General features: G+C 48.0%; 1 long non-coding RNA gene across 1 annotated transcript; it reads right to left on the bottom strand.

Moving 5' to 3' along the window:
* Nucleotides 1–3,002: 3,002 nt before the first annotated feature.
* LOC140636351 (uncharacterized) lies at nt 3,003–10,343 on the bottom strand. Its single transcript, XR_012033619.1, has 3 exons — nt 10,224–10,343; nt 4,602–4,668; nt 3,003–3,186 (listed from the first exon to the last, which is right to left on the bottom strand). It is a non-coding gene; the product is annotated as an uncharacterized lncRNA (long non-coding RNA).
* Nucleotides 10,344–25,237: the final 14,894 nt, after the last annotated feature.

Here is a 25,237-nt window from a genome sequence, read left to right as displayed (position 1 = left end):
CCACTCCAGATCAGTGTTGAAATGAGCTGTTTTCTTGTCTGTCTTGTCCATTGAAGTATAACTTCAATGAGAGTTGTGTCTAATCCGTCCTTGATCACCTGTCCCCAGCACAGCGCCAGCACACAGTAGGCATGTCATGAACATGTTGAATGAAAGCACCTGTACTGGGTACCCAGCTCTGGGTGATACCTCCCCGATGCCTATGTTAACCTGGAGAGACAGGCATTATCATTGCCACTTATCATCCCCGTTTTAAAGATGAGTAGACTGAGGCCCAGAGAAGTAAACAGTCTCATCTCTGGTCCCACAGTTAATAGCAGATCTGGGCTTTTGGCCAAAACCTGTCAAACCCCAGAACCTACACTCTTGACCACTGTCTCATACTGTGTGTTTAGAAGGTGCTTGACAAAGCCACTAGAACCCAAAGGGTGCTTGATAAATAGTAGCCATTTGATAAACAATACTGGTCTCACAACATCTCATTGAGGTTGCACTTTTGTTTCCCTTTTTAAAAAAAGTAATCCCTTGCACCCAACCCCGAGTTCAAGAGTCACACGCTCTACCTACTGAGCCGGCCAGGCACACCCCAACCCCTACATGCCGCCACTGCTTTTTAAAAAATAATCCCATTTTGAAGATAAGGAAACAGACTCAAAGAAGTTCTATAATTTGCCTGGGACCACACATTGAGTAACTGGTGGAGCTGGTCGCGTTTGAACCCAAATCTTTTTTTTTTTTTTTAAGTTTTTTGTTGTTATTGTTTTATTTTGTTTTTGTTTTTTTTTATTTTATTTATTTATTTTTTATTTATGATAGTCACACACAGAGAGAGAGAGAGAGAGAGAGGCAGAGGCAGAGAGAGGGAGAGGGAGAAGCAGGCTCCATGCACCGGGAGCCCAACATGGGATTCGATCCCGGGTCTCCAGGATCGCGTCCTGGGCCAAAGGCAGGCACCAAACCGCTGCACCACCCAGGGATCCCTGAACCCAAATCTTAACTCACTTTACAAGCCATGCACTGACCACTGCGCACACCATCTCTTTTTAGGAGATACCACTGGCTCCACTCAATTGCACATCCAGCTTATGTTCTCTTTTTGCAGGCCTTGCCCCCCAATCTGGAATTTTCTCTTGTCTCTTCTGGGCAGCACCTGAGCTTTCCATCCAGCTTCCCAAGCATGAAGTCCTCCTCGAGCTGTGCAGCACCCCAATACAGGCGGCCTCTTTGGCCCTCAGTCATGCCTCGAGGCTCTACAAAGCTCCTTCAACAGGGCCAAACTGTCCTGGCTTTGAATTTGTCAACAACAATTCCTTCACCAAAGGTAACCTTGGGACAGATGTCAGGAGTAAGATAACATCAACGACAGGCCACTGAAAAGGGTGACAGGGGCTGCATGAGGGGATCTGGCCCCATTGAGAGGACCTTGTTTCCTCTGGGGCATCTTTTGAATCAAAGCAAAGATAGTGGCAGACTTGGCCTGCCTTAACAGCTCATGTGTGCATTTCTCCAGCCACAGGCCACAGCTGACAATTCTCAGCAGGTCAAAAGCACCAGTGTGGCTACCTAACTTTGCTTGGTACTCCAACGATTGCAAAGAAAGCACACTCCCTTGGCCAAATACTGGGTCAATCATGTAACCAGACTCAATAGTCTCACTGCTGGAGCAGTGAGAAGAAATTATAATAGTTTTACAAAAAAAGAGCCTGTTTACTCTCACCCATTAGGATGGCCACTCTTAAAAAAAAGAAAAGAGAAAGTAACAAGCATTGGCAAGGATGTGGAGACTGGAACCAGCGTGCACCGTTGGTGGGATTGTGAAATGGTACAACCACTAGGGACAACAGTCTGGAGGGTCCTCAGACAATAAAAAGACGGAAGTACCATTTGATCCAGCAATCCTACTTCTAGATATCTATTTAAAGGAATTGAAAGCAGGGTCTCAAAGAGATATTTGCATACCCATGTTCATTGCAGTGTTATCCACAGTTCCACCAAGAGTTTGAGGTAACCCAAACGTCCATCAAGGATGAATGGATATGGGATCCCTGGGTGGCGCAGCGGTTTGGCGCCTGCCTTTGGCCCAGGGCGCAATCCTGGAGACCCAGGATCGAATCCCACATCGGGCTCCCGGTCCATGGAGCCTGCTTCTCCCTCTGCCTGTGTCTCTGCCTCTCTCTCTCTCTGTGTGTGTGACTATCACAAATAAATAAAAAAAAAAAAATTAAAAAAAAAAAAAAAAGGATGAATGGATAAACCAAAGGTGGTCCATCCATACAATGGAATATTACCTAGCCCTCCAAAGGAAGGAAATCCTGTCACCTGCTACAACCTTGAGGACATTATGCTAAGTGAAATAAGCCAGACATGAAGAGACAAATATTACATGATTCTGCTTACAGAAGGGATCTAAAGTGGTCATGTTCAGAGAAACAGAAAGTAGAATGGTGGTTAGCAGGGGCTGGGGGGAGGAGGGGAAATGGGGAATCGTTGTTTAATGGACATAGAGTTTCAGTTTTGCAAGATAAAAAAGTTCTAGAGATTTATTGCACAATAATGTGAATATACTTAACACTCCTGAACTGGATACTTAAAAATTGTGAAGATGCTAAATACATATTTATTTTTACCCTAAATAAAAATAAGTTAGGGTTGCCTGGGTGGCTCAGTCCGTTGAGCACCTGACTATTGGCTTCCACTCAGGTTGTGGTCTCAAGGTCGTGAGATTGAGCCCCGGGTTGGGCTCTGCACTCAGCAGGGATTCTGCTTGAGCTTCTCTCTCTCTCTCTGTCTCTGTCTCTCTCTCCCCCTCTGCCCTTCCCCCCACCCTGAACACACTCTGTCTCCCTCAAATAAATAAATAAATCTTTAAAAATAAGTAATGTTTATAAAAATAAATTAAAAGCAAGGGGAACCTTGTTAATTTCCTCACTCTGCAGATATTTATAATACTGACCCCGCTAGGCACTTTTCTATGCATTATTTTAGTCCTCACCACGACTTCATGTGGCAGGCATTGCTATTTCTTTTTCATCACCTGGAAAGTTGTGGCCCAGTGAAAGAAACAGACTTATCCACAGTCTCTTGGAATTTACTGAGGCAAAGAGCCCCATTTACTCAGGTTTGTCTACCTCCAAATTGAGGTTCCGCTGCCCCATGCTCACTACCACGGATTCAAGCTGCCAGTCACTGAAAGAAAACAGACCTTTAACGTGAGTATTCCATTTCCCCAAGTTGATAAGAAGTGCCTTGTTGACAAGCAGCATGGATCTTCTCCTGTTTCTTGACCGGTTAGGGGGAGTGAGTCAAGTACTGGGCACGCACAGTTAGTGGGTAACAAACACTTGAGAAATAGCTGAGTTTTTTAAACTTCTCAAAGTGCCAGAATGGGTCGTCATAGAAAATACGATGTAAGCCCTTTAGCTCACAAAGCATTTTCACAAACGTTAACCTCTTTGCTCCTGACAGTATCTGGGGTTAAAGAGATCCTTATCATCTCTTTTTTACAGAGGAGGGAAGCACAGCTCAGAGGGGCATGTTCGAGGTCCCACAGCTGGGATTGCAATTATGGGAGGCAATGACTTGACAGGTGTCTTAGGACCTCCAAATCCATGATGCTTTTGCAGGCGGCCTCGTAAAGTTAGGGCCAGGCACCCCATCTCACTCGGGGTTCTCTGTTTATCTTGTGCTACCTCACCTGCTAAGCCAGAGTGGGCCTTGACTTCCAAGGCCAAATAAACTCTGGACGGCCCATGTGAAGGCTGGATGTGCCTTTCTTGAGATTGCAGTTGTAACATCAGTGCTCAGCCAAGTACCATGTGCCAGTGAGTGAAAGGCCGGGGCATTCCCAGCCCCAGGAAAGGGCCGGTCAGAAGGGGTCAGGCCAGAGTCCAGCTAAGCAGGGAGGCCAGGCAGCTGGCACGGGGCAGGGAGGCACAAAGGAGGTCAAGCCTGGGGAGGTAGCTAAGGCTATCATATTGATAGGAGACTACCGGGCCTACCACCCAGAGGTCAGATATTTGCTCAGAGGGGCTGGAGGGAGCAGAGGACCAACACTGCTTGTTCTCTGCTCTATTTTGCACCCTCTTGCCAAGTGTGAGCAGCTGCCAGCCCAAGGATTCCAGCCCTCCAGTGAGGGCAGTCAGCAGCCTGCAGGTGGGGGCAGCAGGATGGCCTCCCTGTGGCCAACCACATCTGTTTGGTCCTTTCATTATGACAATTTCCCCCCACCCTTACAAAAGTATCTTGTGTTCATGATTAAAAAAAAAAAATTGGGGGACTACCAAAAAAACCCACCACATATGAACAAAATAAAAATTACCTGCAATGCTCTTTTTATTTTTTTTATTTTTTAATTTTTTTTAAAACTGTTATAAAGGACAAAAGTTAAAAAGCAAATGCCCTCAAGGCACCTGGGTGGGGCAGTCGGTTGAGTGTCTGACTCTTGGTATCGGCTCAAGTCATGATCTCAGGGTGGTGAGATCAAGCCCCGGTGGAGGTCTCTGAGCTCAGTGGGGAGTCTGCTTGAGATTCTTTCTCTCCCTCTGCCCCTCCCCCCTCAAAAATGCCCTCTTCTTCCTCCTACTGTCCCCTCCCCCACATACCTGAGGTCATCAGTGGTGGCAGCTTGATAGACTTTGTTGAGGCTCCCTCTCTCTCCTCTTCTCTTCCCTTTGGAGAGAGGGATTTTCCCAGGAAGGGAAGCAAAGACACGGTCACTGTTGTCAATGATGACATAAACGTCCATTTTATTCTAATGTTGGTCACAAGGTGCCCTGCCTAGGAAGTGTCCTGGCTCTGTCCACTCTGGATGCCTCTACCTCCCTGACCTCCAGCCACCCTTACAACTTCCCTGGGAGGAAATCCAGAAGAGGAGGCCTCTGGGATTTGACTTCAAGGCAACCAGGAGGCTTTGCTGTCCTCCAAACACCTTTTAGGTCACTGACACTGGAAATTCCACCATCAGAATATTGTAACTTTAATGGAAAACTGCATTTTCCTTGAAAATACAACTCCCTCAGGGAAACTATGAATCTTTTAAAAGTGTGGAATAGACAATGCATTGTAAGTTTTTTCTTCCCCTTTGAAGACACAGTTTAGGGTTTTGTTTTTTTTTAAATGATAGTTTTCTTTTCCTGATTATAAAATAACACATTTGTTGTGGAAAATGTAGAAAAAAGAGAAGAGCATAACTAAGAAAACAAAACAGAATGTGCCATATCACTCCAAAAATAAGCACTACTAACATTTTTCCTATAACAATTTAGTTTTTTTCTACGTAGATTATGTATATATAGATAGATGGACACAAACACATTTGCATACACACATACAAATAAGACCAAATTGGCATTTAAAAAAATATATTTTAGGGCACCTGGATGACCCAGTGGTTGAGCGGCTGCCTTTGGCCTCGGTCTTGGTCCTGGGCCCACATCGGGCTCCCTGCAGGGAGCCTGCTTCTCCCTCGGCCTGTGTCTCTACCTCTCTCTGGGTGTCTCTCATGAATAAATAAATTTTTAAAAAACCTTTTTAACAAAATAACTATTTTTTCATGCCATTAAATATTCTTTGATCCTACAACTCTCGCTGTATACGTGCGTGCTGTCACATAAATGTACCCAAACACGGTTCAGGTCGCTCGTCCTCCCACGCCGGACCTACAAGCTGGTTGGAACTTTACTATGGCCAGTGCTGCAGTGAACGTCCTCGCGGAGAAGTGCGAGCAGGTCTCAGTCACGGGCTCAGGGAGCACACGCGGCAAAGCCAGCGTCTGGGGCAGACGAAGAGTGTCACCCCCGCCCCCAACCCTGCAGCACGCGGAGGCCGAGGGCATCACAGCCTCCCCCAGATCGCTCGACGCGCAGCGCCCCTGGGCTGGCCCCGCCGGTTGCCGGTCGCCGGTCGCCGGCCGGCTGAATGCCTTCGCGCTGGCCTCCTTCTACAAAGGCTCGGGTCCCCGAGGACAGCGCGCAGCCCCACAGCGCGGCGCCCACACCCCGGCCGCGTCTGGCTGGCGCCGAGCAGGTTCACAGGCCCGGGGAGCCCTCCCGGACTGCACCTGCACGGTGGCTTCCACGCGGGCCCTCGCGGGGCTGCTCGCAAACCAGAGGACCAGTAGGTGGGCAGGAGCTGAGGGCGACTCCAGGAGAGGGCGGGGGACAGGAGCCAGGGGGTGGGAGCCAGGAGGCAGCAGAAGACATGAGGTGGAGGGAGGCCATCACCATACTGGGTATGAGCATCCAAGGACTCCAGAAGGAGCACCCCGGGCTCCAGAGGGCTACTCTGTGTGAGGAGCCCGCGGTCTGGGCTTCCTACCTTCCCGCACAGCTTCACCGTGCAGCCTCCTCCTGGAAGCGAGCACAGCGGGTCTGAGTTCTCTGCAGCCTGCAAGCGTCTCACTGCACACCCTTGGCATGGTGCCTTCCCAGACATCCTGTCGTCACAACCACCCTGGGAGCCAGAGCAGCTTATCCCCATTTCACAGATGTGGACACTGACCTTCAGAGGGGATACGAACCTGCTGGCAGCTCACAGCCAGGTTTGCTGACTCCACAATCAAGCCGTTCACACCACATCAAGGGGCATCTCCTCCCCTCCCCACCCACGTCCTCAGATGCTGCTGTACCACTGTCACTATCCCTCTCTGCTGGAAAGTGAACAAGCCTCAGTTGACTTCACATGTTTCAACGTGTCTACTCATCTCGATGTTGTATGGCATGAGGACTGGGCTCACAGGTTTTCTCATCCATAGTGCCCAGTGCACGGAGGATACACTAAGTGCTTGATAAGTGCCAATGGTTCCAAACGCAATTTTTCAAAACATAGAGTCCACAGTCACCTGAGAGTACAAAATGGGCCTCCAGGCAGCTTTGAAAAATTCCCCTGGGAGTCTGATTACATTCCAATTTGAAAATCAGATATACAGGATGCTTATCCAGTCCCCTTGACTCTCAAAAACACATCTAGGAGGGACGCTTGGGTGGCTCAGTGGTTGAGCGTCTGCCTTGGGCTCAGGACATGATCCTGGAGTCCTGGGATCAAGTCCCGCATCGGGCTCCCGGCGTGGAGCCTGCTTCTCCCTCTGCCTATGTCTCTACCTCTCTCTCTGTATCTCTCATGAATAAATAAATATTAAAAAAAAAACACATCTAGGAACCAGGAAATAAGCAAAAATATGTAAATCAGTAACCAAACGGAATCTCATAAAATTCCATGCACAAAAGCTAAAGCATGTTTGCCTTTTAAAAAACCCAAAATAACTGCTTATGTCTCACTCCAGGCCTATATACCCTTACTTTACACAGAATTCTAACAAGACTGGTCACTTGGATTCTCCGCCCAAGTTTATTGGAAACAAGCGTAGGAACAGCAATGAGAAACTAAAAGCTAATGGTTTGAGAATGGAGGTTTTAGAATAGTCACATCAGTAATCATAATCATGGCCTTTAGTTATTCGAGACAAGGTTAAATTATGACAGCAGGAAGATGCACAATCCATTTCAGTAAGAGCCTTTTTTTTTTAAGATTTTATTTATTTGACAGAGAGAGAAAGTGCAAGCAGAGGAAGCTGCAGACAGAGGGAGAGGGAGAAGAAGATTCCCTGCTGAGCAGGGAGCCTGATGCAGGGCTTGATCCCAGGACCCTGAGATCATGACTTGAGTATAAGACAGATGCTTCACCAACTGAGCCATGCAGGTGCCCCAGAAAGAGCTTCTAAAGAGAATGGTTTGAGGGTGCCTGGCTGGCTCAGTCAGTGAAGCACATGACTCTTGGTCTCAGGGTTGTGAGTTCAAGCCCCACATTGGGTATAGAGATTGCTGAAAAAAAAAAAAAAGAGATTGCTGAAAAATAAAATCTTTTAAAAATATTTTTTAAAGGGAAGAGTCCCAGTTACCCTGAAAGTTCACCATGTGCCAAGAAGGAACCCAGTCCTCGCTCGGAGCTCTGGCATTGCCAGTCCTGCCCTCAATGATTGACTCATCACCGTGCACTGAGAGGGTCCATCTCTCCAACGTGTGTCATGTGTAGTAGTTAACAGCGTGAAGTCTGGAGCCAGATTCACCAGGTTCAAAGCCTGGCTCTGTCCCTCCTAAGCTGTGTAACCTTGGACAAATTACTTAACCCTTCTGTGCTCATTTCCTCATCTGTCAAATGAGGATAATAATAGTATCCACCCATCTGATGTCCCTATCGGGTTCATATAGAGCTCTCGTACATGAACGCAATGAGAGCAGGGATGGAGTCTTACTCAGCTCTGTATCCTCACCTGTCCCCTAGCCCCTTACTCCTCAAAGTGGGGTCCAACAGCAACTGGGAGCTTGTGAGAAATGCACAATACCACACCCAGACCTGTTAAATCAGAACCAGAACCAACCAGCATCTTAAGATTTTGTGTGCACATGAGGGTGTGAGAAGCTCTCGATGAATACTGCCAAGTGAACAAACAAAATTTGGCACTATTGTATACAGAAGTCCCAGAAGCATCCAAAGGACAGAGAAGAGGGAGCGATGGGGGTGGGGGCGGGGCACTCCCCGGGAAAGAAGAGGAACTAGATAAGGAGAAAGTGGGGGAGGCTGGGCACTCCGAAGGACTTGGTCTGGCCACTTTGGCTGCTCTGTAACCTTGGACCTCAGTATCTTCATTTGTGAAATGGAGGGCAACTGCTCACTTTAAGGTTGTGACCAGGATGAGTGGTAAGTACCTAAAGCACCCACACGGCGGGGGCGGGGGGCGGGAGGGGGTGGCACTCAGGCTGTCATTATTCATAGCCCTCCATCTGAAGCCCTGGGTTCAGGCACGTGTGGGTTTTCAGAGCTTTCCAGATTTCAGAAGGGTCACGTGGTGCGTATGCTGACGCTACATAACACCCCAGCAGGGTCCGGGGCAGCACCCTCAATTAAACACAGCAAAGTTGCTGTGGTGAAATGTATGAGCAGTAAGAGACATAATAAAGACTTTAAATAACCTCATGGCAGGCAGACCAGATTTGCAGCCAAATCAGTTTATATCAGGCTTATTTTTTTTAAGTATGGTTTTTAAAGCTTTCAGATTTCAGAACTGCAGAAAAGGGAGTGTGAACCTGGATGATAAAGGAGGAGGGGAGGCCCTGGTAGGGACCGTAGAGAGAGCCTGCCAGTCTTAAAGCAGGGTGCAGGGAAGACCAAGCAGTTGTCTGCCTGCAGGGGGGAGGAGAGGGCAGAAAGCAAGCCATCAGGTGCTTTGGAGACAGAAGGGACCCTGACACATGGACTGTAGGAAATTGTCAAGGTTAGGATCTGAGCAAGAGTGTGACCTAATCGAAGACAGAGCAACAGATTAGTCAGACTTGCAAACAAACAGGAAGAGGGCATCCTGGAATTACCTCTTGACCTCACTCAAATTTCCCAGCCTAGAAGGAAGATCCCACCATGCTCCGCCCCTACCAAAAACACACAGAGAAAAGATTTTGATATTCTATCAGACTGTCAGGGACAGCCCATAGAGTCTTATCAATTACATAGATACACAAAATTATAATATAAACAAAAAATAAACATAGTAAGAGTTCCACTGTGTGCCCGGTGCCAGAATAAGTTGTCTCTGGCTCTTACAGCAGCCTTATTAGGTATGAATTATTGTTCCATTTTTCAGAGGAGGACACTGAGGCTCAGATCACCTAAGAAAGCCCAGAGTCACATGGTTTGTTCATCTAATGCTGATGCCTGAATGTCTGCCATTTAATCACATGCTCACAGGACCATGGTCACCAAGGCAAAGAAAGGGACAAGTCAGAGGGCTGAGATCTAAGAGAGGGATCATCTCCTACATGCAGCCTCAGGGACTTCAGACTTTGGTTCCCTCAACTTTACTGAATCTTTATGATGTTTTGAGTGTATCTCTTGTAAGCCCCAGACAGTTTGTTCTCTCTCCATTCTGATGATCTTTATCTTTTTGGGGGAACATTAGTCCATTTATACTTAATGTAAGATAAATGTATTTGGGATTATATCTACTCTGTACTTTCTATTGGTTCCATCTGTTCTATGGTGTTTTTTACCCCCTGTTTTATTTTTCTCCTTCTTCTGGATTTATGATTTTTTTTGCCATAAAAAAATCATTTTGGAAGTTATTCCTCTTTCTCTATTTGGCCCTGCCCTCAATATTTTGAGGATTATGTAAGATAGATAGAGAGAGAGAGAGATGGAGAGAGAGAGAGAGAGATGGATATGAAAGTGTTTTGTACCTCAGTAGGATAGCTTGAGATGATCTTGTAAAAATAAGACCTTTGGAGTTAGACAGGCCTGTGCTGGAATCCTGGCTCTAGCACTTTCTATTTCTGTGCTCCCTCCTAGCTGCTTTTCCCTGAGTCTCAGTTTCTCTGGCTGTAAAGTGTGTAAAATGTCACAGAGCTTATTGTGACACTATAGTGAGCTAAGGGATGCCAAGTGTGCTGCCCAGGACTTGGCACAGAGAAGAGGCTTGATGTTCCCTTCTCTGGCCTTTGTTTCTCTGCATCCCGGAAGAACTAGCCCTGGATCGAAGCTGCTCAAGAGTCTGGCTGCACAGCTGGGCTTGACCATAGAAACCCTTCCCAGAAGGAGTCCCTCTGCAGTGAGATGTTCCCAGGGGACAGTGGGTCTGTAGCATCATCGATGACGGACATCACCGCCCCAGTCTGGGAAGTGGGAGGCTGTTGGGAAATTCTGCTAAAATGCAGGAAGGGGATGGATTGTATTGATCAGTGTTCCAGGGGAGCCCAGGGAAAGGGGAGTGTTCCCCCAACAGTGTGTGTGCGTGTCTCGGGCCCTTCCCCAGGGAAGGGGACCTGACCAGTGAGCAATACCCTCCCCTCCTGGGAGGCAGGTGTGTCCTCTTGGAGAGCAGAGCAGTGACTCACCAGACTGCCACAGCTCGTTATAAATATCCCCTGAGACACCTAACTCCCTCAGCCCTGATTCTATATTAGCACAAGCGGCGCTCCATAATTCCATAATTAATTAGGTTTCCTAGGCACCCCGAGACTGGGAGAGGGTGTCCCAACCTGTGGACACAAATATTACAAACTACATGTGAATTAAAAAGTAAGTCCTCTTTCTCTCTTATCTATTTTGCTTATTTCCAAATCAGCATCGCAGACGTTTCTGAGAAGTGAGGGCCGGCCAAATGACCCTGATTTGAATAATTCTAAAATGTTCTGATAGACCTAGTAACCAAACCAATTTCCCCTAACCCACTTGGGGAAACTGAGCCCCAGGGAGGAAAACAAGCCCCTAGATCAGAGAATATGGCAAACAGTGGCTGAATGGGAACTCAAGGTTCTTGCCGCCCCCTTGCTTCAACTCTCAGACTCTTGGTTGTCTCGCCTGTGAACAGAGGTACCAGTTCCTGCTCTGATGACTGCCCGGACACTGAAGGCAAGAGAAGGTGAAGGGGCCCACCCACATGCACGGCATGTGGAGAAGCTAAAGAACATGGGGTCCCCTTGTCTAGTCCCTCCTCCTCATTTTCTCTTTCCACAACAATATCTTCCTTCTCTTCTTTCTATAACATGTGGCAGTCAATGGGCACAAAAGTCTTGATAACATGATTAGAGATTGCATTTTATCAGCAGCAACTCTAGGCTTTAATAATAATTGCCACTTAATGCATGCACACTATGTGCTAGGCACTGTTCTTCACTCAGTACCGCATTTAATCCTTTAAATCTGAGCTGATATCATAGCCACTAGCCATACATGGCTACTGAGCACTTGAAAAGTGGCTAGAGCAACAGAAGAACTACATTTTTAAAGTAGGCTCCACGCCTAGCATGGAACCCAACACGGGGCTTGAACTCACGACCCTGAGATCAAGACCTGAGCTGAGATAAAGAGTAGGATGCTTAACTGATTGAGCTACCAGGTGCCCTCAGGAAAATATTTTTTTAAAGATTTTATTTATTTATTTGTGAGAGACACACAGAGAGAGGCAGAGACATAGGCAGAGGGAGAAGCAGGCTCCCTCTGGGGAGTCTGATGTGGGACTAGATCCTAGGAGCCCAGGATCACAACCTGAGCCAAAGGCAGACACTCAACTGCTGAGCCACCCAGGTGCCCCAAATATTTCCTTTTTTTTTTAAGATTAATAATTTGAGAGAGAAAGAGTAGGGGGAAGGGACAGAAGGAGAGAGAACCCCAAGCGGACTCCCCACTGAGCACAGAGCCTGATGTGGTGCTCAATCTCACAACCCTAAGATCCTGAACTGAGCTGAAACAAGAGCCTGACGCTCAGCTGACTGAGCCACCAGGCACCCCTAGATCAAATATTTCCAATGAAAATATAGTGTCCAAATTGAGATGTGCTAGTGGATGTAAAATCCACAGATTTCAAAAATTGAATATAAAAATTTTGTTGAATGCCTCAATAATATTTTTTATATTGAAGAATGCTTATATGACAATATTGGGGTATATTGGGTAAATAAAAGATATTAAATTCATTTTACCTGTTTTCATTTTACTCTTAAAATGTGGCCAGTTGGGGCACATGGCTGGCTCAGTCGGTAGAGCCAGACTCTTGATCTTGCGCTCATGAGTTGAAGCCCCACTTTGGGTGTAGAGCTTACCTTTAAAAAAAAAATGTGTCTAGTAGAGCATTTTAAATTACATATGTTTTGGAAAAAAACAGCAAAATCTGAATAAAGTTTGTTGTTTAATTGATAGTATTGTGCCAATGTTAATTTCTTAGTTTTGGCAATTGTACCTTTGGTTATGCAAGATGTTAAACTTAGGAGAAGCTGGGTGAAGGGTTTACTGAAACTCTGTACAATCTTGGCAACTTTTCGACAAATCTAAAATGATTCCAAAATAAAAAGTGTAAAATACTCCCCCAATTAAATATGTAATTACTCTTGGAGAAATATATAATATTATTGTATTTCTTTTAAAAATTTTTATTTATTTATTTGAAAGAGAGAGGAGAAAGCATGAACAGGGTAGGGAAACATAGGTGGAAGGGCAGAAGGAGAAGCAGATTCCTCAATGAGCAGGGAGCCTGCCAACATGGGGCTCGATCCCAGGACCCTGAGACCATGACCTGAGCCAAAGGCAGATGCTTAACCGACTGAGCCACCCAGGTGCCCCAATATTATTGTATTTCTTTTTTTTTTAAGATTTTTTTTTTTTAATTTATTTGTGAGAGACACAGAGAGGGAGGGAGGCAGAGACACAGGCAGAGGGAGAAGCAGGCTCCATGCAGGGAGCCCGATGTGGGACCCGATCCCGGGACCCCAGGATCGCGCCCTGGGCGGAAGGCAGGCACCAAACCGCTGAGCCACCCAGGTGTCCCTACTATTGTATTTCTATTGCAGAGCTGAAAAGAGTTCTCTAAGAGATATTGTCCTCATAGATGAGGAAACCCGTGTTCAGGGGGCTAAGCAGTGGGATTTGGAGCCCTGTCTGCTCGGTTAGAAGCCTCTGAGGTTCCTGCTGTACTCCTTGGCTTCTGCGTGAACAACCGGCACCATTAGATCTCCCTGAGAGTTTTCCCAAGGACACTAGTGTGGGTGGACCACTGGTAAGCCACTTACTGTGATGGGGAGGGGCCGGTGGGTGGAGAGGAGGTGGGGAGATGAGGAGCAGAGGCAGGGGAACCCAGACGTCCCAGTGATAACAGGGACCATCCAGGTGGGAGCCAGAACTTTCTCTAAGGCCCGGAGAAAGGGGAGGAGGCACAGGGGCTGAGCTGATGGGCTTTCCCTTTCACTGACTGGCTGTTTTATCTTGGCCTTACTTTGGAAAAGATCTGGAAAGCATCTGCTGCTGTCTCAGGGCAAGAAGCGGCAGGGCTGCTAAAGCCTTACATTAACAGGCTGGGTGGCTCAGTGATTGAGCGGCTGCCTTGGGTTCAGGGCGTGATCCCGGGGTCCTGGGATCGAGTCCCACATTGGGCTCCCTGCATGGAGCCTGCTTCTCCCTCTGCCTGTGTCTCTGCCTCTCTTCTCTCTCTCTGTGACTTTCATGAATAAATAAAATAAAATCTTAAAAAAAAAAAAAAAGATTAGCAGGCCAAAGAGGACAAATGATGGCACCTCAGGGTAGAGCCAGGGACCTGGTCCTGTCCCAGCGCAAGGAAAAGGCAGTGGGGACGCAGTTTCCAACAGGCCTCATTGCGTCTCCTTCTTTGCTCTTTTCAAACGGGAATTTTTCTCCGTCCTAACGTGGAAGACCCTGCCTCCCAACCCGCCCCCCAAGGCTCGGCCCCGGAGCGCTCCTGCGCATCCCTCCTCCGGCAGCGGGCCGCGCGCTCCCCTCTGCTCCCCACCCGGCAGGCCTCCCTGGGCGCGCGCGCGAGCCCACCGCGCAGGGGGCCCGGAGGCCCCGCCTCTGCTCTGGGGGTCCCCGCGGCCAGGGAGGGCACCCCTCTGGCGGCTGGCGGAGGCCCGGGCCGGCCTGGCTGGCGGGGCACCGCCCGGGGCTTCCAGATGCCCGGGAGCGCGCCGGGCGGCCCTGTCCTGACGTGCCCCTTCCCCTCCGCTGCCCCGCCGCGAGCCTCGCCTGCGGGCGGCCAGATGTGCCGGCTTTGGTGCGGCGGCCCCTAACGAGGTCCAGATGTGCGGCCGGGCGGGTGGCGGCTACCCGAGGAGAGGGCGGCCCCCCGGGGGGGGGGGGGGTCGGGCTGCAGCGGCCGCGGCGGGAGGAATGCGCCGGGAAGGATTCCCGCTGGAGCGCGAGCCGGGGTGGCCCCCGCCTGAGCAGGCCTGGCCTCGGGCAGCTGGGAGCTGCGGGCCCGCGACGCGCCGGCCGCGCCCAGGATCCCCGGCTGGCTTTTCTCTCTTCTTTCTTCCTTTTCTTTCTTTCTAAGATTTTATTTATTTATTAATGAAAGTCACAGAGGGAGAGGCAGAGACACAGGCAGAGGGAGAAGGAGACTCCCTGCAGGAGCCCGATGCGGGACTCGATCCCAGGACCCCGGGATCATGCCCTGAGCCAAAGGCAGATGCTCAACCACTGAGCCCCACCAGGCGCCTTCTTTTTTTTCTTTTTCTTTTTCTTTCTTTTTCTTTTTCTTTTTTTCTTTTCTCTCTCTCTCTCTCTCTCTCTCTTTTCTAATTATGAAAGTTATGCACAGTAATGAAAGGCAGTTTGTAAACCCCAAATAAGCTAAAAGATGAAAACAACAGCAACAACAAAAAGATAAAAATCACCTGTCTTCCACCACTCCAACTACCATTAAAGTTCTGAGGAGCGTCCTGCTGGACTTTTTTCAAATACTAATAGGTACCTAGGTTTGTTAGTCTCAATCATGCCGCAGGAGACTCTCAGAACCTGTATTTTTCACTCAGCTCTTTGCAGGCGAGGCTACTATCCCAGCGTTTCCCAAACTCGTCCCGCAGAACCCCAGAACCATTTTGCTGTTAATAGGAGACTCCTTCCCCACCTGTTTGGGCTATACTGACTTACGCCAACTTAAATGGGCTTCCTTCCTGGAAGATTTCTCAGTCTTTAATTTAGTAATGTGCATTCTGAATCATCGAGAGGAGACTGGCATTTCCTAAGAAGATTTCACTATGAAATCCCTTCAGGGATCCTCTTGAGGCTTGGGTCTGTGGAACATCATGTAGGAAATGCTGTTCTGTAACATTCTTCATCTGGCTGCATGGAAGCCAATTGCATGTGTCCACAGCATCCCTCAGTGGGTGGGCTTTAAGGTTGTTTTCAATTTATGCTATTCCAAATAATTCTGCAGTGGCCATCCTCGTGCTCCCCCTTCATCACACGGGAACATTCCAAGAAATAGGACTGTTGCCCACGTAAGAGATCATTTTTAACTCTCAGGTTCCAGGGTCCCTGTGGCTCTTGTTCCAAATCCTTACCCAGCTCGTTCAGGACAGCAAAGGGGTTTACCCCTCTACCACAAAAGGGAGCATTGGAGAACGTGAGGAGTGGGGTCTGCAAGTCTTTAACTTATGTATTTCTTGAGCACTCACTGGGCCTTGGAGATTACAGTGAAAAATAACTTTTATTGGACTATTATAAGTAACACTGTAACAAACATCTGTCAGCAACTACTATTTTCCAAAGAACTGTTGCAACCACAGAGTAAAGCCATATTTGGGGTGCAGAGAACCTTTTACTGGGTCACCCATAGGGCTATGTAGCCCTGGTGCATCCCTGGGTGCCTAACAGGTGGAATGAAGTGGTTACTTACAGTGTTGGATGCAGGCTCCTTGTTTGGGCATACAGTAGGCATACAGTAGGCATGATGGAAGCACAGTCCAGATGTGTGCAAGCGTTGCCATTGACATCTTCCTCCCTATTATTTCACTTGGTCCTCACAACACTCTGTGAGGTAGGGAGAAGTCTACTACTCTGTAAGTTTATTCCACAGATGAGGAGACTAAGACTCTGGGCAGGCGACCAGGTCACATAGCTATGTGGTGGAGCAGAACCAGGCCCCAGCGACCCCACTCCACGCCTCCGATCAACACATCACCTTCACACCAGCAAGCTGCTGTCAGCAAAGAAGGCCTTCCTTCCTTTACATCGGGCTTTATTGACATGGGACACAGGACTTGGGTGTTTTGATGGGAGGTGGGGGATAGACTCTGAAAGGACTGGAGCCTGCGGCCAGCAAGGTGAGGTCACTCCTGGTGTGTGTTTCTTTGGTGGAGAGGAGGAAGGGGGCAGACGTGAACGGGGAGCTCATCAGAGAGGATGGCTATGGCCCCCCACAGGCCCCACAGTGTGGAACAGGTCTTATGCATCTTTGTGTCCCTGGCACTAGGCACAAAATAAAATAGGTGCCCTGCACAGGCTCCTGAAGGGAAGACATAATCCCCAGCCCCTAGGAGAGTCTGTCCTGGGCTCAACCCGGCACAGGGGTCTGTGTGTATTGTCTTCCTGTCCACGCCCAATCCCCCCACCATCATCCTAATCTTTTTTTTTCTTTTAAGATTTTCTTTATTTATTCATGAGAGATAGAGAGAGAGAGAGGCAGAGACAGGCAGAGGGAGAAGCAGGCTCAATGCAGGGAGCCTGTCATGGGACTCGGTCCCCGATCTCCAGGATCACCCTGGGCTGGGGCGGCGCTAAACCACTGAACCACCCGGGCTGCCCCCCATCATCCTAATCTTAACTGCAACTTTCCCCCTTCCTGCTTGTCCTCCACACCTAAACCTCTGCCCTGTTTGTCCCTGCCCTCCCTGCCCTGACAGTCGCGGAGAATCTGTCATCAGACTCTTGTCCCTTGGAAATCCAGGGTCGAAGCTGAGAGGCTCCAAGCTCGGCTGGGATCCTCAAGGGCACTCTCCAACCGGCAATTAACCTTACGTGAATAGCAGATTTCTTTTGAAAATCTAAGCAAAGATGAGTATCCCAGGAAGATACCCAAAGGCCCAGGCACATGGCAAAGATTCTCCCTCCAGTGTCAGCAGCTCATGCGTGGATTGCCTCAGAGGCCTGGCTGAGAGAGCCGGTCCTGGCAGACCGAGGTTGGACTCTTTCCAGTGGAGGTGGCTGCTTTCTGAAACCCTCTACCAGGACTAGAACCTCATGCTACCCAGTAAGTTTGCCTCCCACGGGCTGATGGCTTGTCGTGAACTACCAGGTCCGCTATCCCTGACTCTCTGTTTCAAAATCCCCAAACCGCTGAAAGGTGTATGATAAAGCCATTTTTGTCATAAGGCATTTTACTACAAAGCCTGACCTGACATGAACTCATTTGGCAGCAAAATGAACCTCAATTAATGTGAGGCTATTTACAGCAGCCTTGATTCTCACCACTTAGTGTGTGAACATTCGTGGACTTTGCTCAGCACTGTTTCTGTGCTTACCAGGTGCCGCCCCACACCCTGCCAGGGCTATTTCACAGCACACAGGGTAAGCGAACCCACGGTGGCCCCTTTCTAAACTATGACAGATTCTTTTTTTTTTTTTTTAAGGTTTTATTTATTCATGAGAGACACACAGAGAGAGAGAGAGGCAGAGACAAAGGCAGAGGGAGAAGCAAGCTCCATATAGGGAGCCCCATGCGGGACTCGATCCTGGGACCCCAGGATCCCGCCCTGGACCGAAGGCAGACGCTCAACTGCTGAGTCACCCAGGATTCCATAAACTATGACAGATTCTGAATCCTGAAACCTTTCTGACTCCAAATGTTTCAGGTAAAGGATTATGGGTCTGGTTTTACAAAGCTTTCCCTGAAACACTTCATGGGCTTACGAGTAAAAGGAGCCAGTCACAGAGCACAGATAGGGTATGATCCCATTTATATAAAGTTCAAGAACAGGCAAAGCAAACTGACAGTGGTAGACATCAGAACAGCAATTATCTCTGGGGAGGAAAATGGACCAGGCGGGAGCATGAGGGAACCTTCAAGCATGCTGGAAATGTTCTGTACCCTGATCTGGGCGGGGATTACACAGGTATATGCATATGTAAAAATTCACCAAGCTAGGGCACCTGAGTGGCTCAGTGGTTGAGAGTCTGCCTTAGGCTCAGGTCGTGATCCCAGGGTCCTGAGATCGAGTCCTGCATTGGGCTTCCCACAGGGAGCCTGCTTCTCCCTCTGCCTGTGTCTCTGACTCTCTCTATGTGTCTCTCATGAATAAATAAATAAAATCTTAAAAAAAAACCCTCACCAAGCTGTACATTAAACAGTAAAGTTTATTGCACTCTACTGTACTATTATACCTCAAAATAAAAGTAAAAATAAAGATGATGGGATTATCTCAAATTAAGCAATAAACTGCTACCCTTGGCACAACACCCCATCCTATGATGTTTTTGAATTCCTAGCAAAACTTCAAGTCATTTTTTTTTTTTACATATTTTATTTATTTGAGAGAGAAAGAGAGTACAAGGAGGGGGAGTGGGAGAGGGAGAAGTAGACTCCCTGCTGAGCAGGGAGCCCGATGCAGGGCTTGATCCCAGGACCCCGGGACCATGACCTGAGCCAAAGGCAGACGCTCAACTGAGTGAGCCATCCAGGAGCCCCAAAATATCTTAATTTATGTTTGGCTTGTCTTTAATCCCAAGAAACGAATTTAACACAAAAGTCAAATTTAGTAAACAGTTTAAAAAAAAACTCTGATGTCCTCTCAAAAAGAACTCATCCCCAGAGCGTGTCTTGGCTTTCAAAGTACTGCAGGCGAACGCCTGGGTAGCTCAGCAGTTAAAGCGTCTGCCTTAGGCTCAGGGCCTGATCCCAGGTCCAGGGATGGAGTTCCGCATTGGGCCCCCTGCAAGAAGCCTGCTTCTCCCTTTGCCTTTGTCTTTGCCTCCCTCTCTGTGGCTCTCATGAATAAGTAAATAAAATCTTTTGGGGCAGCCCAGGTGGCTCAGCGGTTTAGCTGAAGCGCCGCCTTCAACCCAGGGTATGATCCTGGAGTCCTGGGATTGAGTCCCACATCAGGCTCCCTGCATGGAGCCTGCTTCTCCCTCTGACTGTGTCTCTCATGAGTAAATAAATAAAATCTTTAAAAAAAAAATTTTTTTTTTTAAAGTACCACAGGCAAGCACTCAGGGCCTGGCTCGCTTGGGTGAGATCCTCTCCACTTACATCACCCACTGGGAGGACATCTCCCAGCCCTGCTCCCTCCAGCATAGCTGCTCAAACACTGGGGGTGGGGTAGGGGGTGGGGGTGGGGGGTGGAGTGGGGGGGCGGCGGGGGGGGGGGGGGATGTGAGCACAGATCCAGGCCTGGCATCCTACCCACAGTGCGGCAAGTCAGAACTCGCACCCAACCAACAATATCCTTTAATTGCATCTGATTAGCTGGAATTTGGAATTTGTATTTAAGAACAGAAGGGCACAGGGGACTCCTTGATTAAACAGGTCTGATAAGCATGTATTGCTGAGAGGAATGAGCTTCTTTCCTGTAGCTCCTTTCCCGTAGCTGGCTCATTGCTCAATATCTGAGTGCTCACGGCCTTGACCTTTGACACTCACTCCCACTGCATGCCCACCTCCACCTTCCCTCCCACTTCCTATCTGGGCCCCAGGAGGCTGCAGCTCAAGCTCCACTCAGGACAGAGTTCAGCCCATACGCCAACCCTCCCATCTCTGTCCAGAGGGCACTGGTCTGTTGGCCTCAGTCTGATGGCCTAGGGCTGTCCTCAGCAGCCTCTGATCCTTTCAGGAACGAGTCAGGGTATAAACAAACTGACCTACTTGGGCTTTCCCCTCATCTTCCTGGAGCACCGCTGTCCAATAGAAGAGTCTGCTGACAGATATATTCTGTATCTCCGTTGTCCAATTTGATAGCCACCAGCTACATGTGGCTATTGAAACAGCACTCAATGTGTGGCTAAATACAACTTAGGAACTGAATTTTTTTTTAAAGATTTTATTTATTTATTCATGAGAGACACACACAGAGAGAGAGAGAGAGAGAGAGAGAGGCAGAGACACAGGCAGAGAGAGAAGCAGGCTCCACACAGGGAGCCTGACATGGGACTCGATTCCTGGTCTCCAGGATCAGGCCCTGGGCTGAAGGCAGCACTAAACCGCTGAGCCACCTGGGCTGCCCAGGAACTGAATTTTTTTAAAAAATTGTTTCAGCCTGCTTCTCCCTCTGCCTGTCTCTCTCTCTCTCTCTCTCTAATAAATAAATAAAATCTTTTTAAAAATTTATTTATTTCAGGAAGAGAGAGAGAGAGAACACAAGCGGGGAGAGGGGCAGAGGAAGAGAAAGAGAATCTTAAGCAGACTCCATGCCCAGCAAGGAACCCAACTTGGGTCTCAATCCCACAACCTGAGATCATGATCTGAGCTGAACCCAAGAGTTGGCCACTTAAACAACTGAACCACTCAGGTGCCTAAAAAGAATTTTTTTAGGGGCACCTGGGTGCACAGGTCAGTTAAGCAACCGACTCTTGGTTTTACTCAGGTCATGGTCTTAGGTCATAAGATTGAGCCCCCCATGGGGCTCCATGTTCAGTGCTCAGACTTAAGAGTCTGCTTAAGACTTAAGATTCTCTCTCTCTCTCCCTCTTCCTCTGCTGCTCCCCACCCAGCTGTCTCTTGTAATAAAAAAAAATTTTTTAGATTAAATAAATAAATAAAAATTTAAAATGTAAATATTATATGTGATTCGTGGCTACTGTAGTGGACAGTGCAGCTCTCTGGAGAGAGACAGCTTGGGAGCCTGACACTCCTATAACCTAGCCTAGCATCCTGGTATCTCAGGAAAGTGTTCTGTCTACTTCTCAGAGATACCCAGCTGCTGGGTCTGTCTTCTTCCAGAATAATCACTGGGAGTATTTGTTGAGCCCCTAAATGAGATTGACATTTTGCAAATGGAATCCAGATGTATTGGGTCACCTCAAAGTCTATGACAGCATTCAGCTCAGGATTCTAATGCAGCTTGGAAAGTAACACAATAGGTGTTCTCTGAAAACCTCCTAAGGGAGTACAAAGGGGAAAATATATCAACAGAGGGACTGAACGTCTCCAGCCCCTCTGCTCTCCCTCTCCTCCAACACCTACACAGGAGGTTATGGTTCTGCTGGCCTTGTCTACCTCCCTCCCACGTCATCTTTCTCTTCCTTCCTTCTTTTTTTTTAAGATTTTATTTATTTGACAGGGAGAGAGAGAGAGAGAGAGCACGAGCAGTGGGAGGGGCAGAGGGAGAAGCAGACTCCCTGCTGAGCAGGGAGCCCAACGTGGGACTGGATCCAAGGACCCTGGGATCATGACCCGAGCTGAAAGCAGATGCTTAATTGACTGAGCCACCCACATGCCTCCTCTCCTCTCCCCTGTCCTCCCCTCTCCCCACCTCCCCTCTTCCCCTCCCTTGCCCTCCTCCTCTCCCCTGTAGTGTCCCGCTCCCTCCCTCCCTTCCTTCCTTCCTTCCTTCCTTCCTTCCTTCCTTCCTTCCTTCCTTCCTTCCTTCCCTCCTTCCTTCCTTCCTCTCTTCCTTTTTCCCTCCCTCCCTCCCTCCCTCCCTCCCTTCCTCTTTCTTTCTTAGCTCTAAGCCCAAGGTAGGGCTTGAACTCACAATGCCAAGAGCAAGAGTTGCATGCTTTACTGACTGAGCCAGCCAGGCACCTCCACCCCCTTTTTATTTAAAGAAATTTCAGGGCAGCCCAGGTGGCTCAGCGGTTTAGCGCCGCCTTCAGCACGGGGCGTGATCCTGGAAACCCGGGATGGAGTCCCGCATCAGGAGCCCTGCATGGAGCCTGCTTCTCCCTCTGCCTGTCTCCCTGTCTCTCTGTGTGTCTCTAATAAATAAATAAAATCTTAACAAAAAAAAATCTGTAGTTTTCCTCAGATTTAAAAAAGAAAGAAAGAAAGAAAGAAAGAAGAAAGAAAGAAAGAAAGAAAGAAAGAAAGAAAGAAAGAAAGAAAGAAAGAAAAGAAATTTCACCTACCCTGGGCTTTGCTCTGCCTACTTCACCTGAAACAGCATCCTAGTAGGTCAGGCTTCCGCCTTGGCAGGGAGAGTGGAATAGAAAAGTGACAAACACTTAGCATGTACATTTTTTATTTTATCCCCGTTATACAAGGTCACTATTATCCCCAGTTTATAGATGAGGAAACTGAGGCATAGAACACTTACAGGCATGTAGACAGTGAATGGAGAAATCATGAGTCCAGAGTTATGAGGCTCCTGGGACAATGAGGGGTCTTTCTAACCTTCCTCCTCCAGACTTTGCCAGGCAGTGTGCTGTGCCACCTGTCCTCATTCTGACCATAAGCCCACGACTAATGGCCAACTAGCAAACCTATCCTCACTAACATAATAAGCTAGCTATCAAGCTCCTGAGCTACCCCACTCCCAGGAAATTGTTCATTCCAAAGAGACAAGGGCTAAACCCCAAGGAGTGACTCAGTGAGGATCTCAAATCCTAGCTTCTCAGCCTGGATTTTAAGGCTCACCAGGGCAGGCTGAGTCTCCTCTTCCATCTCCTCTTGGTTCTGACAGGGCCAACCTACTCTCCAGCTCATCCTGACTCAGCTGTCCATCTGGCCTATGGGCCAGGCCTTTCCCACCACTCAACAGCCTGCTGCTCCATTTGTTTGTTACTTGTGGTAAAATACACACAACACAAATTTGACCATTTTAACCATTTTCAAGTATATGGTTCTGTGGCATAAAGTACACTCACAGTGCTGTGCAACCATCACCACCACCCATCCATTTGTCTACTCCACATACCTCATACAGGTGGAATTGTATAATATTTGTCCTTTTGTGTCAGGCTTATGTCATTCAACATAATGTCTTCAGGGCTCGTCCATGTTGTAGCAAGTGTCAGAACTTCATTTTTAATGATGAATAATATTTCATCGTATATATAGACCACATTTTCATTATCCATTCATCCATCAATAGACACTTGGGCTGCTCCCACCTTTTGGCTATTGTGAAAATGTCACTATGAGCATGGGTGTGCAATTCTGTTTGATTCCCTGCTTTCAATTTATTGGATACATACTCAGGAGTGGGATTGTTGGATCATATGGTAATTCTATGTCTAATTTTTGAGGAATTGCCATTCTATTTTCCACAGCTGGTGCTCTACTTTTACTCTCAACCTTCACTCCTCTGACAGTTTCTACATTAGCCAGCATATTAGCTGTCACACTAAAAAATGGAGGGCTGGGCAGCCTGGGTGGCCCTGAGGTTTAAGCACCTGCCTTTGGCCCAGGGCGTGATCCTGGAGTCCCAGGATCGAGTCCCACGTCAGACTCCCTGCATGGAGCCTGCTTCTCCCTCTGCCTGTGTCTCTGCCTCTCTCTCTGTGTCTATCATGAATAAATAAATAAAATCTTAAAAAAAAAAAAATGGAGGGCTAACCTCATTGCTTTCAACCCAAGGAATGCAGATCAATGTAGAGGAAACTCAGTGGTGGTGTGCCATGGGGTTGATTTTGACTTGGCTCATTTCAGCATTTATATTAGAAATTCCAGGGTGCTTGGCTGGCTCAGTCAGAAGAGTGTATGACTCTTGATCTCAGGGTCGTGAGTTTGAGCCCCAAGTTCGGTGTAGAGATTACTTAAATAAATAAAACTTTTTTAAAATTCCAGGGGCACCTGACTAGCTCAGTCGGTTGAGTGTCTGTCTGCCTTCCACCCATGTCATGATCACGGGGTCCTGGCATCGAGTCCTGTATCCTGTTCCCTTCGCATCAGGGAGTCTGTTTTTCTCTCTCCCTCTGCCCCTCCCTCTGCATGCTCTCTCTCTCTCTCCCTCTCTTTTTAAAGATTTTATTTTATTTATTCATGAGAGACACAGAGAGAGACAGAGACACAGGCAGAGGGAGAAGCAGGCTCCACGCAGGGAGCCCGACATGGGACTCGATCCTGGGAAGCCAGAATCATGACCTGAATTGGAGGCAGATGCTCAACTACTGAGCCACCCAGGCATCCCATCTCTTTCTCTCTCTCGCTCAAATAAATAAAATCTTTTTTTAAAAAATCCCAAAAAGGGATGCCTGGGTGGCTCAGTGGTTGAGCGCCTCCTTTCGGCTCAGGGCATGATCCTGGAGACCTGGGATCAAGTCCCACATCAGGCTCCCCGCATGGAGCCTGCTTCTCCCTCTGCCTGTGTCTCTGCCTCTGTGTGTGTGTGTGTGTGTGTGTCTCTCATGAATAAATAAATAAAATCTTTAAAAAAATCCAAAAAAGTAAAAATAAAAAATTCCAATAAAAGTGTGGAAGTCTTCTAATCAAATACAGAGAGCAGGGATCCCTGGGTGGCGCAGCGGTTTGGCACCTGCCTTTGGCCCAGGGCGCGATCCTGGAGACCCGGGATCGAATCCCACGTCGGGCTCCCGGTGCATGGAGCCTGCTTCTCCCTCTGCCCGGCCCCCCTCTGTGACTATCATAAATAAATGAAAATTTAAGAAAAAAAATACAAATATAGAGAGCATATTATAAGATAAGAGGTTTGGCATACACAGAACAAAGATTTTAAAATGTGGTGACAAGAAATAGTGATGTATCTATAAAATTAGCTTCTCGGGGCACCTGGGTGGTGCAATCAGGTAAGCATCTGACTTCTAGTTTTCAGATCAGGTGATGATCTCAGGGTCCTGGGAACGAGCCCTGAGACAAGCTCCAGCTCCCTGCTCAGCATGGAGTCTGCTTGAGATTCTCTCTCTGCCCTTCCTACTTGTTCTCTCTCTCTCAAATAAATAAATAAAATATTTTTTTTTTAAAGTTGAAAAAGAGGGGCCTGGGTGGCTCAGTCAGGTTAGCGTCTGACTCTTGATTCCGGCTCAGGTTGTGATCTCAGAGTCGTGGGATTAAGTCCCGCATCTGTCTCCAAGC

This window comes from Canis lupus, chromosome 7 (genome assembly GCF_048164855.1).
Source record: "Canis lupus baileyi chromosome 7, mCanLup2.hap1, whole genome shotgun sequence".
In the NCBI taxonomy this organism is placed as follows: Eukaryota; Metazoa; Chordata; class Mammalia; order Carnivora; family Canidae; genus Canis; species Canis lupus.
The sequence above is the reverse complement of the archived record's forward strand: the minus strand, read 5'-3'. Positions and strand labels throughout refer to the sequence as shown.